Source organism: Lissotriton helveticus, chromosome 12 (assembly GCF_964261635.1).
Source record: "Lissotriton helveticus chromosome 12, aLisHel1.1, whole genome shotgun sequence".
In the NCBI taxonomy this organism is placed as follows: Eukaryota; Metazoa; Chordata; class Amphibia; order Caudata; family Salamandridae; genus Lissotriton; species Lissotriton helveticus.
In genome coordinates, this window is record NC_136073.1 from 630,958,507 (window position 1) to 630,977,133 (window position 18,627).

General features: G+C 39.8%; 1 protein-coding gene across 4 annotated transcripts in view; it reads left to right on the forward strand.

Moving 5' to 3' along the window:
• BCAR1 (BCAR1 scaffold protein, Cas family member) overlaps nucleotides 1–18,627 on the forward strand; it is a 287,528-nt gene that overhangs the window by 120,113 nt on the left and 148,788 nt on the right. The window lies entirely within an intron of this gene.

Sequence of the window (18,627 nt, forward strand, 5' to 3'; positions counted from 1 at the left end):
AATAAGGAAAATAGTCTGTGTGTGTTTAATTATTATAATGACACCCACAGTAAGGGATGTGGCATCTCTGACCTGCATAATTTTATTATTCAGTGTCGTGGTCCCACAAGAAGGAACCTGCTACTTGCAGGGGACTTCAATGTCCATCTTTGTGGTGATCCCATGTTAAACACCCTAACGACCATCGGATGCCCGCTGATAAAAGGGCTTACATTTTGAACACACATCTCAGGGTAACGCCCTAAACCTTATGTAAGATGAGCTTGACCTAATGTTCACCATGAGTGTGGCTCCACCGCTATCCAAACAAAAAGAATCCACCTTTAAGGGCAGAAACTGTGGAACCTTTATAGATTTTATCTTGGTTACCAGAAACATCATGCCCCTGCTCCTGGGTTTTTGTATAACTCCGAGTGCATACAGCGACCATAATCCAGTTTGTGTGCTGTTGGGAGGGAACCTTATGAATAAAAATGATAAATCAGTGGGAAAAAATGCGTTACTACCTGTCAATGGTGGACGGCGTATTAAATGGAACCAGGTCATACCATCAGCCTTTCTCGATAAACTAAAACTGAATTGTGCCACCAAACTCTCACTGTGTCTAAGTGAGGACTCAACGGGTGAGGGAATCCTGAAAGCTTTCGAGAGTTTGGCTTCTATGGTCGGAAATATGCTACAGGCCCCAGGGAGTAAGAACACACATGGGGAGCCCAAATGGTTCTGTTCTTACTGTTCTAAAGCAGCCAGAAACCTGAAGAGGGCTCTTAAACTATCTCGCCAGAATAGACCTCTTATTCGCATATTGCGAACTACCTATAAGAAAGCAATGGCGAAAAGGAAAAAGGAGCTGAAAGAAGAGCTCTGGAGGGAACTATTAGATCCGGAAACCCTAGCCAGCAGCTCCAGATTTTGGGCCACTATCAACCGCTCACCCTTAATAGCATCAGGGGGTCAGGAAGCGGGTTCCAACATCACGGACGATGAGTGGGTGGCCCACTTTTCTGGAATTTTTAAGGGCACAGATATATCCTTTGTTATATCTGAAGAAAGATTGGGTTCAGACGCTATGGTGTTCTCAGAAATAGAAATGGTTGACGGAATTAACAAACTTACTAATAAAAAGGCGCCTGGCCCAGATGGCATCCCTCCTGATTTATTTAAATCCAGCCCGCCATTTTGGGCCCCAATTTTGACCGCAGTGGGTAACGCTGCGGCCGAAAAGGGTTGCCCAACCTCCTGGGGAGTATCAACTATAGCCCCTGTCTTTAAGAAGGGTGACCATAGTTGTGCTTTAAACTATAGGTCCATCTCCCTAATCGATTCCATCGTTAAAGATTTAGGGGGAGTAATATTGAAGAGGCTGACGACCTGGGCTGAGGCCAATGAGATTATTTCTGATACCCAATACGGATTTCTGTCCGGACACTCAACCATTGCCCAATGCCTTAACCTCTATATGATCCTGAGTAAGTACACACTCTCACGCCCAGGGACCATCTACATGGCCTTCATGGACCTTTCCTCGGCTTTCGACTGTGTCAACCGGGGAAAGTTGTGGCAGTCCATGGAGGCCATGGGGGTCGATCAACATCTGGTGAACTTTCTCAAGGATCTCCATAGAGATACAAAGGCAAATGTTAGATACTCTACGGACCTCAAGGTTACAAGAAATTTTGATACTAGACGGGGGGTCAGGCAAGGGTGCATCCTGGCCCCCTTTCTATTTAATTTATACATTAATGGCTTTGAAAGTCACTTGGTTGGTACAGGGACCGGTTATCCGTACGTGGGCCAGCGAGGACTGCCCGTCCTGCTGTATGCGGACAACGCAGTCCTCCTGGCCCACACCCTGAAAGGGCTTCAGACTCTGTTAAACGCCTTCCATGAGTTCATGATTAGCCGTGACCTGCACATCAATAACACAAAATTGTATGTAATGCAGGTGGGGAAAGGAGCAAAAAACACCACCCCTTCTTGGTAAATGAGAACAGGGTACCTACTTGCACCTCCTTCTCATACTTAGGTGTTCTTTTTGAAAATCAGTTAAATTGGAACACCTTGCTGGCCAGAAAAAAGGGAGAAGTTACCAGGGCCAATGCAGCACTTTTTGACTTTAAAATACAATATTTCCCTCACGACCTATTGCAGTTTCAACCAAACACTTTTATATCTGCTTATTTACCATACACAAGGTGACTCCAAATGTAACTATTTTTAAATTTTTTTATTTTATTTATTCATTTTTTGTCATTTCTGTAGATTATTTGTTCATTTCACAGAGACATAGATTTACAAAACAACATTTAAAATCTTTAGAACAATTCATCAATAGACATCGTACAAAACAAAAAGAAAAAGAAACCTAAGTATTCATTTATAGTACATGCATACACTCATTATCATTCATACAGCATTCATACTGCAATCTGTGTTGGAGGGATCACGTATGGTTGTGTGATCTAATACGCAAGGTCGACGCGTTTCGGTGGGTTTGTGACCACCTTCCTCAGGACCTCTTGAAAGCACAATCGTTCACTCCACAAAACATAAAACTTTCTGTATCGACATCTGCAATAATAAATAACATTCAGTACATAATATATATAATTTCTTCCATTGGTTTACATATTTGCATCACCTTGTGCATCTATCATAACAATTAGAACAATTATACTTTATTGCTTTTAAAGTTTCTATGAGATAGCTCCAAAACTGCAAAAAGGCACCTTATTTTCACTATTAAGAGAAATTGGGGAAAACAGGAGATTTACAAAAGAAGAAAATAGAAAGGCAAAAAAGGCATAATTAAAAAGGATGCTCCAAAGTTTATCCCTAGTCTCCAAGTATACATCAGATCAGCATAAAGAAAGAGGAATAATGAATACAATCCTCACCTATGGAAATACAGGAAAGTAGTTCCACTAATCTGTTCTGGTTTTGGCTTGAACACCAAATGCAAGCCATCCACTAAAGAAATACGACTCTGCGTGAGAAAAGATTATATGTCTTATTAACCGAGATCTTATCATAGTTCTGATCGACTAGGAAAAGACTCTCTACTACATTTCTAGTTGTTTCCAGTAGTTAAATCTTGTTTGACAACTCGGTAGTAGTCAATCATTAATACACATTAGTCCACAAGAGATTGTAGATCTTACCTGCAAGTCAACAACTTGCTATTTGAATTTTGCAAATTTCCATGGATATGAGGAGCGTCCAGAGATGGGTGGATTCCCTGAAAACGATATAAATATATATCTATTCACAAAATGAGTTTAATCCTGGATATGGTTCTACACCTATCTCCCAACATGTCACTTCAGGGCAGCGATTACTAACCTTGTTTAGCGCAATCTGTCTTTGCATGTATTTCAAATAACCGCAAGGTATATCTAAGTCGGCTTGTTGTTCCAGGCGTGTCTTTTTTGTCCACAATAAGCTGGGGGTCGCGTAACTAGAAATGAGACAAGAAACTTAAGCAGTCATATCGCATGCGGTTTCCTCCTTTGGATGATTATTACACTAAAGTTTAAAATCGCAAAAATTACCGGTAAGTTAATTCTAAGGACACTCATATTCTACCTAAGCGGTCCCAAAGATACCTATTCGCAACAACCCGACTCGGTATTACTCTTGGTGCCCCAAACACAACGGGGAAACCTAGGTAAGATTACGGCGTCTTAACCTAATGCACAAGTATCGCGCTCACCTTCGTGAAAATAACGAGCCGCCTACAAACGCCTCCTCACGTATGGATCCAACAGACGAAGCTACGGATCCATATCTTGCCTTTAAATAGAAAGTCGCAGCGCGCCAAATGTCAATGATTGACATCCGCTTAATTGGCAAGTGGTGTGAGCTTAATACGCGCCATGTTTGAATGGTGGAAACATAGTCTCGCCATTCCTAAGTGGTGTGCCTGTAGTTAAAACACGTCGTAGCACGCTTGACATCAGTAATTAGCATATCCCTGCTTGCCAGGTGGAATAAACATAATACACACCATTTTACCGTTATAGCGCCATTTGTGAGTCGTCTCTTTGAAACAAAAGTAAGACGTAGCGCACCTCATGTCAGTAATTGACATATCCCTGATTGGCGAATGGAGTTAGTAAAATAAGCGCCATTTTTGAGTGGTGAATATACATTATATCACCATTTCCAAGCGATGTGTCTGAAGTTGCACCACAAGCGCCATTGTTAAATGGGAAACTGGTATTCATTACTCCATTACCACCCTGTGTGCAGGCGGTTGAAAGAGTACGCCATTACTAAATGGGCGATGTTGCAGAGACGAGGTACAGCATAAATGCCCTAATACTCCACAAAAAGATTTGTTTTTGTAGTTTACATTTAAACCACGACGAACTCAGTTATTTGATAACCTATACACAAAACCGAATATTATTAGATGGAGGGCTTGCATCAGTTATTGAAGTTCTTTCAATATATCCGATTTTTTATTATCAGTATTCCGTGGGTTAGTGAGTATAACTACACCTTCCTGGTTATCAATTTACAAGGCCTATACATCTATTGATGTTAGTATCCAGTATTATACGTCCTAGGCCTCATATGCTGGTGTATCCGGATCTATACTACAGTTAGGTTTTTTAAAATCATTGTGAGGAACTCAACGCTCTCTATATATGCAGTAAATTTATCCTGTTATGTACCAAGAAATGTTTTCGTTGAGGCCCACTCTCACTGTGTCCAAATGAAAAATCCAAAAACATTCCCGTTTTTTCCTTGTCCTTTCCATAGTTTCGCCATTTTTATGCAGGACTTTTTCCAAAATACACCATTGGAGATCAGATTCACTATGGTTTAAATCAAGACAATGTTGGCTCAGGGGTGCTGTCAGTTTACGAGTTCTTACAGCTGACTTGTGCTCACTGAATCTAAGACGGAACTCTCTCCCTGTCTCACCAATGTATGCAAGTCCACATGGGCAGGCAATATAATATATAACATTTTTACTCCTACAGTTAGTAAATGATTTTAATGTTATATTAATATTGTTGTGTCGAATGGTATCACTTGTTATAGCCGAATCACAGGCGTGACAATTGCCACATCTGTGATTACCACGGAGTGTATCCAAGCCTGTCAAGGTGGTTTGAGATTCACGTACCTTGCTTTTATTCCTTGTGTGGACCAGCCGGTCTCTCAGGTTCCTGTTACGTCTATAGGCTATCAGTGGTCGTTCCCAAGCTCTCTCATTCTCGACCTCGAGAATTCTCCAGTTTTTATTGATTACATTTTTTATCTTATAGTTTAAGGTGGAGTGATTTATCACACATGTTATTTTGTCTTGTGATTTCCTGTTTCCACGGTTCAGTAAGGCATCCCTGTCATAGTATTTGGCTCTTTTGAGAGCTTGACGTACCAGACGGTGTGGATATCCTCTATTGACCAAACGTTTTTTCAGAGCTAAGCTGTGAGTATTGTAGTCAGATAGGGAAGTACAATTGCGACAAATACGCAGAAATTCCCCAAAAGGGATAGAATCTTTCTGGCAATGCGGATGAAAGCTGTTAAATTCCAGAATTGTATTTTTGGCCGTTGGTTTACGAAAAAGACTCACAGTCAGCATGCCTTCTTTTCCCTCAATTACAATGTCCAGATATTCTACTCTGCTATGGCTATAGTTCGAAGTGAACTTCAGATTGCTGTCACTCGCATTGAGCCATAAAATATATTCGTCCAGTTGTGCTGTATCACCATGCCAAATGAAAAAAATATCATCAATAAATCGTCGCCACACAGAAACATTCTCAAAAAAAGGGGCAGCTGTATTATAAATATTCTTCCTCTCCCACTCTCCCATGTACGTATTGGCCACACTAGGGGCACAAGATGCTCCCATACTTGTGCCCTTGATCTGTTTATAGAGGGTCCCTTCGAATTCGAAATAATTGTTCAATAGAACTACCTCCAAACATTGAACGATAAATTGGTCTGGTCTGTTTTCTGGGTGTCTCTGTAGGAGTGCAGTGACTGCCTGTAACGCTTGACACTGAGGAATGTTGGTATACAACGCCTCAATGTCAAGCGTTACTAAGATGTCACTCCTCGGATCAAATGCCAAACCCTCAATCTTCCCAATCATGTCTCCTGTGTCTCGGACAAAGGACTCATACTTTTGTGTCAACGGGCACAGAAATGAGTCAACATACTTGGAGAGGGGTTCGGTACTAGAGCCTATGGTTGAAATAATCGGACGCATTGGGGGATCACTCTCGTTTTTATGTGTTTTTGGTAAGCCATACATGGCTGGGGTAACCGGACATGACTTATTTAGGAATAAGTATTCTTCCTCACATATGTACCCTTCTTCCAATGCAGTATGTGTCATTTCATTTATGGATACTCCAAGTCTTTGTATTTCTCTCATATTGGCGGGTCTATAGTGCTCCAAATTACTTAGCATAATTTTCATTTTGTTGTCATAATCCGATTTATTAAAAACCGATACTCCCCCTCCTTTGTCACATGGTTTGATTACCAGCTGAGAGTTATTCTCAAGGTCAGTCAGAGCCAGATTCTCTTCTTTACTTAGATTGAAATTGTATTTTTGCGGTTTGGATAACAATTTGCCAACCTCTGATAGTATCTGGCGTTCAAAAATTTGGACTTCTGGTCCGACCATGTCCAGGGTCGGAGTGAACGTAGAAGGTGGCTTACATTTTGACAAATTATCGGTTTCGTCCCTTGTCTCTCTACCTTCAAAAATTTTTTTGAATCTAACCTTCCTGAAGAAGGCATGAAGGTCCGTATGAAGTTTGAATTTATCAATGGTTGTAAAAGGAACAAAGGACAGTCCCTTACTCAACACCGATGACTCTACAGATTTAAGTGTCATTGATGACAGATTGTAAATAGGGAGTTGATCTCTACATGGGTTGTCATTTTCTCCTGACTCTACCACCAATATTGCTGGTTTCTCGTTCTGACGTATTGTTGCTGAGGTTGAGGACTCGACGTCTGGGGGCCACCTCTGTTCGATTGCCAGTGAACCTGTTTGCCCCTGTAGGGGCCTCTCGGTAAAAAACCTCTCTGTTGGTAATTGTGTTGGCCCTGTCTTCCTCTGAATGATCCTGAATTGAAGCGCCCTCCCCTTGGACCTTGATGTCCATAGTTGTCATTATCTGAGTCTGATGAACCAGTATCAGAGAAGTTGGTGTAATTTCTTCTCTGATTAGGATTGGGGATGTGATCTCCCTGATTTCCTGATTGATAGTAATTCGGATTTAAGTAGGGATAGATCTTCTCTTTCGAGAACCAACGAATGTCATTTTTCAGTTTCTCAGTTTTTTTGTTCATAAGGTAAGTTTCAAAGTCTTTCATGTCGGTCTGAATTTTATCCAATTTGTTCTTTGCTTCCTCAACAGCATTAGATGAGTTGAGTTTCTCTTCCAGCCTAGAGATCTCCTCATTGACTGAAATAAGGATGTCCCTGGCTGTCTCTATTATCAACAGCATCCAATCCCTGGAGCATCTATTGGATATTAGTGACCATCGCTCCAGGAATTTTCTAATCTCTATAAAGAGAGCCGGAGCATTTCTCACTCTAAGGCCGATGGGTATGACGCCAGCTATCAAATACTCCCGCATATAGTGGGCGTGGGATTCAATACGTTTGGCCCTTTTCCTAAGGTTGAGTAGATTTTGCCATTCACCATTATCACCTGTCAGTGTGTCGGTGGTACTGTTTGTATCGACTACATGTCCTAGTAGTGAACTGAATTCTGCATCTGAAAAACCAAAGGTTTCCAATCTCTCCATAGTTTATATTGTGGGTTATGCAAAAATGGATAATTTAATTTCTCGATATTGACTAGAAGAAAGGAAAGCACAGAAGGGAGAAAAAATAAAGAGTGAGAAGAGATAATACAAACCCAATCACAAGATTTAATCACAAGATTTAGGAGAAGATAACCGCTTGTAAACCACACATTACCCCCAGATTGTGCCAAATTACTGAGAGGAGCTATTCACAAAAACTAATTCTCTTGATGTCAGTTGATCTGCCAACTGAATCCCACAGTTAAAAAACCGTGAATGTATTAGCATAAATATGGGACCCCCTCTACAAATATTTTCTAGGTCAGGGAAAGAGGGGAAAACAACAACAAAATACAATATTTCCCTCACGACCTATTGCAGTTTCAACCAAACACTTTTATATCTGCTTATTTACCATACACAAGGTGACTCCAAATGTAACTATTTTTAATTTTTTTTATTTTATTTATTCATTTTTTGTCATTTCTGTAGATTATTTGTTCATTTCACAGAGACATAGATTTACAAAACAACATTTAAAATCTTTAGAACAATTCATCAATAGACATCGTACAAAACAAAAAGAAAAAGAAACCTAAGTATTCATTTATAGTACATGCATACACTCATTATCATTCATACAGCATTCATACTGCAATCTGTGTTGGAGGGATCACGTATGGTTGTGTGATCTAATACGCAAGGTCGAGGCGTTTCGGTGGGTTTGTGACCACCTTCCTCAGGACCTCTTGAAAGCACAATCGTTCACTCCACAAAACATAAAACTTTCTGTATCGACATCTGCAATAATAAATAACATTCAGTACATAATATATATAATTTCTTCCATTGGTTTACATATTTGCATCACCTTGTGCATCTATCATAACAATTAGAACAATTATACTTTATTGCTTTTAAAGTTTCTATGAGATAGCTCCAAAACTGCAAAAAGGCACCTTATTTTCACTATTAAGAGAAATTGGGGAAAACAGGAGATTTACAAAAGAAGAAAATAGAAAGGCAAAAAAGGCATAATTAAAAAGGATGCTCCAAAGTTTATCCCTAGTCTCCAAGTATACATCAGATCAGCATAAAGAAAGAGGAATAATGAATACAATCCTCACCTATGGAAATACAGGAAAGTAGTTCCACTAATCTGTTCTGGTTTTGGCTTGAACACCAAATGCAAGCCATCCACTAAAGAAATACGACTCTGCGTGAGAAAAGATTATATGTCTTATTAACCGAGATCTTATCATAGTTCTGATCGACTAGGAAAAGACTCTCTACTACATTTCTAGTTGTTTCCAGTAGTTAAATCTTGTTTGACAACTCGGTAGTAGTCAATCATTAATAAACATTAGTCCACAAGAGATTGTAGATCTTACCTGCAAGTCAACAACTTGCTATTTGAATTTTGCAAATTTCCATGGATATGAGGAGCGTCCAGAGATGGGTGGATTCCCTGAAAACGATATAAATATATATCTATTCACAAAATGAGTTTAATCCTGGATATGGTTCTACACCTATCTCCCAACATGTCACTTCAGGGCAGCGATTACTAACCTTGTTTAGCGCAATCTGTCTTTGCATGTATTTCAAATAACCGCAAGGTATATCTAAGTCGGCTTGTTGTTCCAGGCGTGTCTTTTTTGTCCACAATAAGCTGGGGGTCGCGTAACTAGAAATGAGACAAGAAACTTAAGCAGTCATATCGCATGCGGTTTCCTCCTTTGGATGATTATTACACTAAAGTTTAAAATCGCAAAAATTACCGGTAAGTTAATTCTAAGGACACTCATATTCTACCTAAGCGGTCCCAAAGATACCTATTCGCAACAACCCGACTCGGTATTACTCTTGGTGCCCCAAACACAACGGGGAAACCTAGGTAAGATTACGGCGTCTTAACCTAATGCACAAGTATCGCGCTCACCTTCGTGAAAATAACGAGCCGCCTACAAACTCCTCCTCACGTATGGATCCAACAGACGAAGCTACGGATCCATATCTTGCCTTTAAATAGAAAGTCGCAGCGCGCCAAATGTCAATGATTGACATCCGCTTAATTGGCAAGTGGTGTGAGCTTAATACGCGCCATGTTTGAATGGTGGAAACATAGTCTCGCCATTCCTAAGTGGTGTGCCTGTAGTTAAAACACGTCGTAGCACGCTTGACATCAGTAATTAGCATATCCCTGCTTGCCAGGTGGAATAAACATAATACACACCATTTTACCGTTATAGCGCCATTTGTGAGTCGTCTCTTTGAAACAAAAGTAAGACGTAGCGCACCTCATGTCAGTAATTGACATATCCCTGATTGGCGAATGGAGTTAGTAAAATAAGCGCCATTTTTGAGTGGTGAATATACATTATATCACCATTTCCAAGCGATGTGTCTGAAGTTGCACCACAAGCGCCATTGTTAAATGGGAAACTGGTATTCATTACTCCATTACCACCCTGTGTGCAGGCGGTTGAAAGAGTACGCCATTACTAAATGGGCGATGTTGCAGAGACGAGGTACAGCATAAATGCCCTAATACTCCACAAAAAGATTTGTTTTTGTAGTTTACATTTAAACCACGACGAACTCAGTTATTTGATAACCTATACACAAAACCGAATATTATTAGATGGAGGGCTTGCATCAGTTATTGAAGTTCTTTCAATATATCCGATTTTTTATTATCAGTATTCCGTGGGTTAGTGAGTATAACTACACCTTCCTGGTTATCAATTTACAAGGCCTATACATCTATTGATGTTAGTATCCAGTATTATACGTCCTAGGCCTCATATGCTGGTGTATCCGGATCTATACTACAGTTAGGTTTTTTAAAATCATTGTGAGGAACTCAACGCTCTCTATATATGCAGTAAATTTATCCTGTTATGTACCAAGAAATGTTTTCGTTGAGGCCCACTCTCACTGTGTCCAAATGAAAAATCCAAAAACATTCCCGTTTTTTCCTTGTCCTTTCCATAGTTTCGCCATTTTTATGCAGGACTTTTTCCAAAATACACCATTGGAGATCAGATTCACTATGGTTTAAATCAAGACAATGTTGGCTCAGGGGTGCTGTCAGTTTACGAGTTCTTACAGCTGACTTGTGCTCACTGAATCTAAGACGGAACTCTCTCCCTGTCTCACCAATGTATGCAAGTCCACATGGGCAGGCAATATAATATATAACATTTTTACTCCTACAGTTAGTAAATGATTTTAATGTTATATTAATATTGTTGTGTCGAATGGTATCACTTGTTATAGCCGAATCACAGGCGTGACAATTGCCACATCTGTGATTACCACGGAGTGTATCCAAGCCTGTCAAGGTGGTTTGAGATTCACGTACCTTGCTTTTATTCCTTGTGTGGACCAGCCGGTCTCTCAGGTTCCTGTTACGTCTATAGGCTATCAGTGGTCGTTCCCAAGCTCTCTCATTCTCGACCTCGAGAATTCTCCAGTTTTTATTGATTACATTTTTTATCTTATAGTTTAAGGTGGAGTGATTTATCACACATGTTATTTTGTCTTGTGATTTCCTGTTTCCACGGTTCAGTAAGGCATCCCTGTCATAGTATTTGGCTCTTTTGAGAGCTTGACGTACCAGACGGTGTGGATATCCTCTATTGACCAAACGTTTTTTCAGAGCTAAGCTGTGAGTATTGTAGTCAGATAGGGAAGTACAATTGCGACGAATACGCAGAAATTCCCCAAAAGGGATAGAATCTTTCTGGCAATGCGGATGAAAGCTGTTAAATTCCAGAATTGTATTTTTGGCCGTTGGTTTACGAAAAAGACTCACAGTCAGCATGCCTTCTTTTCCCTCAATTACAATGTCCAGATATTCTACTCTGCTATGGCTATAGTTCGAAGTGAACTTCAGATTGCTGTCACTCGCATTGAGCCATAAAATATATTCGTCCAGTTGTGCTGTATCACCATGCCAAATGAAAAAAATATCATCAATAAATCGTCGCCACACAGAAACATTCTCAAAAAAAGGGGCAGCTGTATTATAAATATTCTTCCTCTCCCACTCTCCCATGTACGTATTGGTATAACACAATTACCAACAGAGAGGTTTTTTACCGAGAGGCCCCTACAGGGGCAAACAGGTTCACTGGCAATCGAACAGAGGTGGCCCCCAGACGTCGAGTCCTCAACCTCAGCAACAATACGTCAGAACGAGAAACCAGCAATATTGGTGGTAGAGTCAGGAGAAAATGACAACCCATGTAGAGATCAACTCCCTATTTACAATCTGTCATCAATGACACTTAAATCTGTAGAGTCATCGGTGTTGAGTAAGGGACTGTCCTTTGTTCCTTTTACAACCATTGATAAATTCAAACTTCATACGGACCTTCATGCCTTCTTCAGGAAGGTTAGATTAAAAAAATTTTTTGAAGGTAGAGAGACAAGGGACGAAACCGATAATTTGTCAAAATGTAAGCCACCTTCTACGTTCACTCCGACCCTGGACATGGTCGGACCAGAAGTCCAAATTTTTGAACGCCAGATACTATCAGAGGTTGGCAAATTGTTATCCAAACCGCAAAAATACAATTTCAATCTAAGTAAAGAAGAGAATCTGGCTCTGACTGACCTTGAGAATAACTCTCAGCTGGTAATCAAACCATGTGACAAAGGAGGGGGAGTATCGGTTTTTAATAAATCGGATTATGACAACAAAATGAAAATTATGCTAAGTAATTTGGAGCACTATAGACCCGCCAATATGAGAGAAATACAAAGACTTGGAGTATCCATAAATGAAATGACACATACTGCATTGGAAGAAGGGTACATATGTGAGGAAGAATACTTATTCCTAAATAAGTCATGTCCGGTTACCCCAGCCATGTATGGCTTACCAAAAACACATAAAAACGAGAGTGATCCCCCAATGCGTCCGATTATTTCAACCATAGGCTCTAGTACCGAACCCCTCTCCAAGTATGTTGACTCATTTCTGTGCCCGTTGACACAAAAGTATGAGTCCTTTGTCCGAGACACAGGAGACATGATTGGGAAGATTGAGGGTTTGGCATTTGATCCGAGGAGTGACATCTTAGTAACGCTTGACATTGAGGCGTTGTATACCAACATTCCTCAGTGTCAAGCGTTACAGGCAGTCACTGCACTCCTACAGAGACACCCAGAAAACAGACCAGACCAATTTATCGTTCAATGTTTGGAGGTAGTTCTATTGAACAATTATTTCGAATTCGAAGGGACCCTCTATAAACAGATCAAGGGCACAAGTATGGGAGCATCTTGTGCCCCTAGTGTGGCCAATACGTACATGGGAGAGTGGGAGAGGAAGAATATTTATAATACAGCTGCCCCTTTTTTTGAGAATGTTTCTGTGTGGCGACGATTTATTGATGATATTTTTTTCATTTGGCATGGTGATACAGCACAACTGGACGAATATATTTTATGGCTCAATGCGAGTGACAGCAATCTGAAGTTCACTTCGAACTATAGCCATAGCAGAGTAGAATATCTGGACATTGTAATTGAGGGAAAAGAAGGCATGCTGACTGTGAGTCTTTTTCGTAAACCAACGGCCAAAAATACAATTCTGGAATTTAACAGCTTTCATCCGCATTGCCAGAAAGATTCTATCCCTTTTGGGGAATTTCTGCGTATTCGTCGCAATTGTACTTCCCTATCTGACTACAATACTCACAGCTTAGCTCTGAAAAAACGTTTGGTCAATAGAGGATATCCACACCGTCTGGTACGTCAAGCTCTCAAAAGAGCCAAATACTATGACAGGGATGCCTTACTGAACCGTGGAAACAGGAAATCACAAGACAAAATAACATGTGTGATAAATCACTCCACCTTAAACTATAAGATAAAAAATGTAATCAATAAAAACTGGAGAATTCTCGAGGTCGAGAATGAGAGAGCTTGGGAACGACCACTGATAGCCTATAGACGTAACAGGAACCTGAGAGACCGGCTGGTCCACACAAGGAATAAAAGCAAGGTACGTGAATCTCAAACCACCTTGACAGGCTTGGATACACTCCGTGGTAATCACAGATGTGGCAATTGTCACGCCTGTGATTCGGCTATAACAAGTGATACCATTCGACACAACAATATTAATATAACATTAAAATCATTTACTAACTGTAGGAGTAAAAATGTTATATATTATATTGCCTGCCCATGTGGACTTGCATACATTGGTGAGACAGGGAGAGAGTTCCGTCTTAGATTCAGTGAGCACAAGTCAGCTGTAAGAACTCGTAAACTGACAGCACCCCTGAGCCAACATTGTCTTGATTTAAACCATAGTGAATCTGATCTCCAATGGTGTATTTTGGAAAAAGTCCTGCATAAAAATGGCGAAACTATGGAAAGGACAAGGAAAAAACGGGAATGTTTTTGGATTTTTCATTTGGACACAGTGAGAGTGGGCCTCAACGAAAACATTTCTTGGTACATAACAGGATAAATTTACTGCATATATAGAGAGCGTTGAGTTCCTCACAATGATTTTAAAAAACCTAACTGTAGTATAGATCCGGATACACCAGCATATGAGGCCTAGGACGTATAATACTGGATACTAACATCAATAGATGTATAGGCCTTGTAAATTGATAACCAGGAAGGTGTAGTTATACTCACTAACCCACGGAATACTGATAATAAAAAATCGGATATATTGAAAGAACTTCAATAACTGATGCAAGCCCTCCATCTAATAATATTCGGTTTTGTGTATAGGTTATCAAATAACTGAGTTCGTCGTGGTTTAAATGTAAACTACAAAAACAAATCTTTTTGTGGAGTATTAGGGCATTTATGCTGTACCTCGTCTCTGCAACATCGCCCATTTAGTAATGGCGTACTCTTTCAACCGCCTGCACACAGGGTGGTAATGGAGTAATGAATACCAGTTTCCCATTTAACAATGGCGCTTGTGGTGCAACTTCAGACACATCGCTTGGAAATGGTGATATAATGTATATTCACCACTCAAAAATGGCGCTTATTTTACTAACTCCATTCGCCAATCAGGGATATGTCAATTACTGACATGAGGTGCGCTACGTCTTACTTTTGTTTCAAAGAGACGACTCACAAATGGCGCTATAACGGTAAAATGGTGTGTATTATGTTTATTCCACCTGGCAAGCAGGGATATGCTAATTACTGATGTCAAGCGTGCTACGACGTGTTTTAACTACAGGCACACCACTTAGGAATGGCGAGACTATGTTTCCACCATTCAAACATGGCGCGTATTAAGCTCACACCACTTGCCAATTAAGCGGATGTCAATCATTGACATTTGGCGCGCTGCGACTTTCTATTTAAAGGCAAGATATGGATCCGTAGCTTCGTCTGTTGGATCCATACGTGAGGAGGCGTTTGTAGGCGGCTCGTTATTTTCACGAAGGTGAGCGCGATACTTGTGCATTAGGTTAAGACGCCGTAATCTTACCTAGGTTTCCCCGTTGTGTTTGGGGCACCAAGAGTAATACCGAGTCGGGTTGTTGTGAATAGGTATCTTTGGGACCGCTTAGGTAGAATATGAGTGTCCTTAGAATTAACTTACCGGTAATTTTTGCGATTTTAAACTTTAGTGTAATAATCATCCAAAGGAGGAAACCGCATGCGATATGACTGCTTAAGTTTCTTGTCTCATTTCTAGTTACGCGACCCCCAGCTTATTGTGGACAAAAAAGACACGCCTGGAACAACAAGCCGACTTAGATATACCTTGCGGTTATTTGAAATACATGCAAAGACAGATTGCGCTAAACAAGGTTAGTAATCGCTGCCCTGAAGTGACATGTTGGGAGATAGGTGTAGAACCATATCCAGGATTAAACTCATTTTGTGAATAGATATATATTTATATCATTTTCAGGGAATCCACCCATCTCTGGACGCTCCTCATATCCATGGAAATTTGCAAAATTCAAATAGCAAGTTGTTGACTTGCAGGTAAGATCTACAATCTCTTGTGGACTAATGTTTATTAATGATTGACTACTACCGAGTTGTCAAACAAGATTTAACTACTGGAAACAACTAGAAATGTAGTAGAGAGTCTTTTCCTAGTCGATCAGAACTATGATAAGATCTCGGTTAATAAGACATATAATCTTTTCTCACGCAGAGTCGTATTTCTTTAGTGGATGGCTTGCATTTGGTGTTCAAGCCAAAACCAGAACAGATTAGTGGAACTACTTTCCTGTATTTCCATAGGTGAGGATTGTATTCATTATTCCTCTTTCTTTATGCTGATCTGATGTATACTTGGAGACTAGGGATAAACTTTGGAGCATCCTTTTTAATTATGCCTTTTTTGCCTTTCTATTTTCTTCTTTTGTAAATCTCCTGTTTTCCCCAATTTCTCTTAATAGTGAAAATAAGGTGCCTTTTTGCAGTTTTGGAGCTATCTCATAGAAACTTTAAAAGCAATAAAGTATAATTGTTCTAATTGTTATGATAGATGCACAAGGTGATGCAAATATGTAAACCAATGGAAGAAATTATATATATTATGTACTGAATGTTATTTATTATTGCAGATGTCGATACAGAAAGTTTTATGTTTTGTGGAGTGAACGATTGTGCTTTCAAGAGGTCCTGAGGAAGGTGGTCACAAACCCACCGAAACGCGTCGACCTTGCGTATTAGATCACACAACCATACGTGATCCCTCCAACACAGATTGCAGTATGAATGCTGTATGAATGATAATGAGTGTATGCATGTACTATAAATGAATACTTAGGTTTCTTTTTCTTTTTGTTTTGTACGATGTCTATTGATGAATTGTTCTAAAGATTTTAAATGTTGTTTTGTAAATCTATGTCTCTGTGAAATGAACAAATAATCTACAGAAATGACAAAAAATGAATAAATAAAATAAAATTTTTTAAAAATAGTTACATTTGGAGTCACCTTGTGTATGGTAAATAAGCAGATATAAAAGTGTTTGGTTGAAACTGCAATAGGTCGTGAGGGAAATATTGTATTTTGTTGTTGTTTTCCCCTCTTTCCCTGACCTAGAAAATATTTGTAGAGGGGGTCCCATATTTATGCTAGCACTTTTTGACTTTGCCTCAAGATTGAGTAATAGACCGGTGGCTGCTATGCTGAAAGTATACCGTGCCAAGAGTATTGCGATAGCCAGCTATGGTAGCGAGCTATGGGGACACTGTAACCTAGAGGTTCTTCAAGTGGCCGAAAATAAAATTTTAAAACAGCTTCTGTGTGTCCCACAGGGGACCCCAAACATGGCGGTGCACGAAGAAACTGGCACGCCATTCATTAGTGACTCACTGCCCTTACGGCCGCTCCTATTCTGGCTGCAATGCTGGCTCAATAAACAGCTTGGACTAACCCATAGCCTCCTTAGAGAGGCATTGAGCCTGGATTATATGATCAAAAACCCCTGGATGAAATATCTTAAGACCTGTTTTAGCAAGGAGGGACGCCCGGATCTGTTCTCAAACCCGGCAAGAATCACCAAGAAGGACGTTGTGTATATTAAACAGTCCTTCACCACATGAAAAAGACTGGAAAGGGAAGAAAAGGAACTGTGTTAGCCCAATGCACGCCTTCAGATAATGCTGAAAACTATGCCTAGTGTAGAACCTTATTTGCTCTGGCCATTAACCTCACACGAGCGCTTTTTACTAATCAGGTTCCGGTTCAACCTGTTTCTTCTACTTTTAGCAGTCCCGAGGGGTTGTCACAAAGGGACAGTGTTAGCAACCTGTGGCTGCGACAACTTGTCTCCACAGGATCTGCTGCACTTTGTATTTTTTTGCAAATTTTTCGAATTCCCCAGGGCTTTTTATCTTAAACCTCTTTTAAAAAGGCTACATTTTGTCCAAGTCCGTCCCGCCTTATTTTATTTACAATTGTTAAAACCTGACTGTATACCCCTTGTGATTGGATTTTTAAAGTGCTCAATGAAATATAGGAAATGCCTGGACCCTTAGCCTGTACAAAATTAATCTCTGGAATAAGGTTCATGTAAAGTGCAATAATAGTTATATGAGGATTGATGATAATATTTGTTTTGTTTTAGCTAACGTGTAACGTGGATTTTTAAATTGCGAACCCTCATGTTTTAATTATGAACTTTTATGGTTTTGTATAAAAAAAAACGAATAAAGTTATTTGAAATTTGACTGTAAAATATTGCTATGTGTGTAGTGATCAAATACCTATTTGTTTTCTAGTATTGGCAGGACAATGACTTGTAAATTCTTATTGGATATTCTGTTTATCTTTGAGACCCTAAACACACGCTTCCCTACGTAAGGGTGGAACACCTGGAATTCGCTAGCCTGAAGGTCAGGTACTAAAGGGGTGTATTTGGTGTTCAGTTTTGGGTTCAATAGTGAGGTTAATCTCTGGGGCAACAGTTGTAAATGGCTATGATTGACATAGTCTGAGCCAAGTAGCGCCAGGATGCCATGTGACTCCTGAAAAAGACCCACCGCCTAGCCTGCTTTCTCTAACATTGTCCCTACTGTTTATCAGATGTAAATGTGTCATATATTAAGTTGGCTGTAGTAGAACCATTGCAAAATAGTATAAGGAGTGGTATGTAGGAAAATATCTAATCTTAGCTGCCAAAGTATCTGGAATGTTTAGTAATGCATTTGGCACATTTAAACTTTTCATCAGCAGTGTCACCTTTTCAGTGAAGATCTTACTTATTGCTTCCACTAAATGTGTCTAACTACTCCAAATATTTAGTTAACATATATACTACAGTAATAGGAAACTATATAATTGTGATTTATTTCTATACGCTTGTCA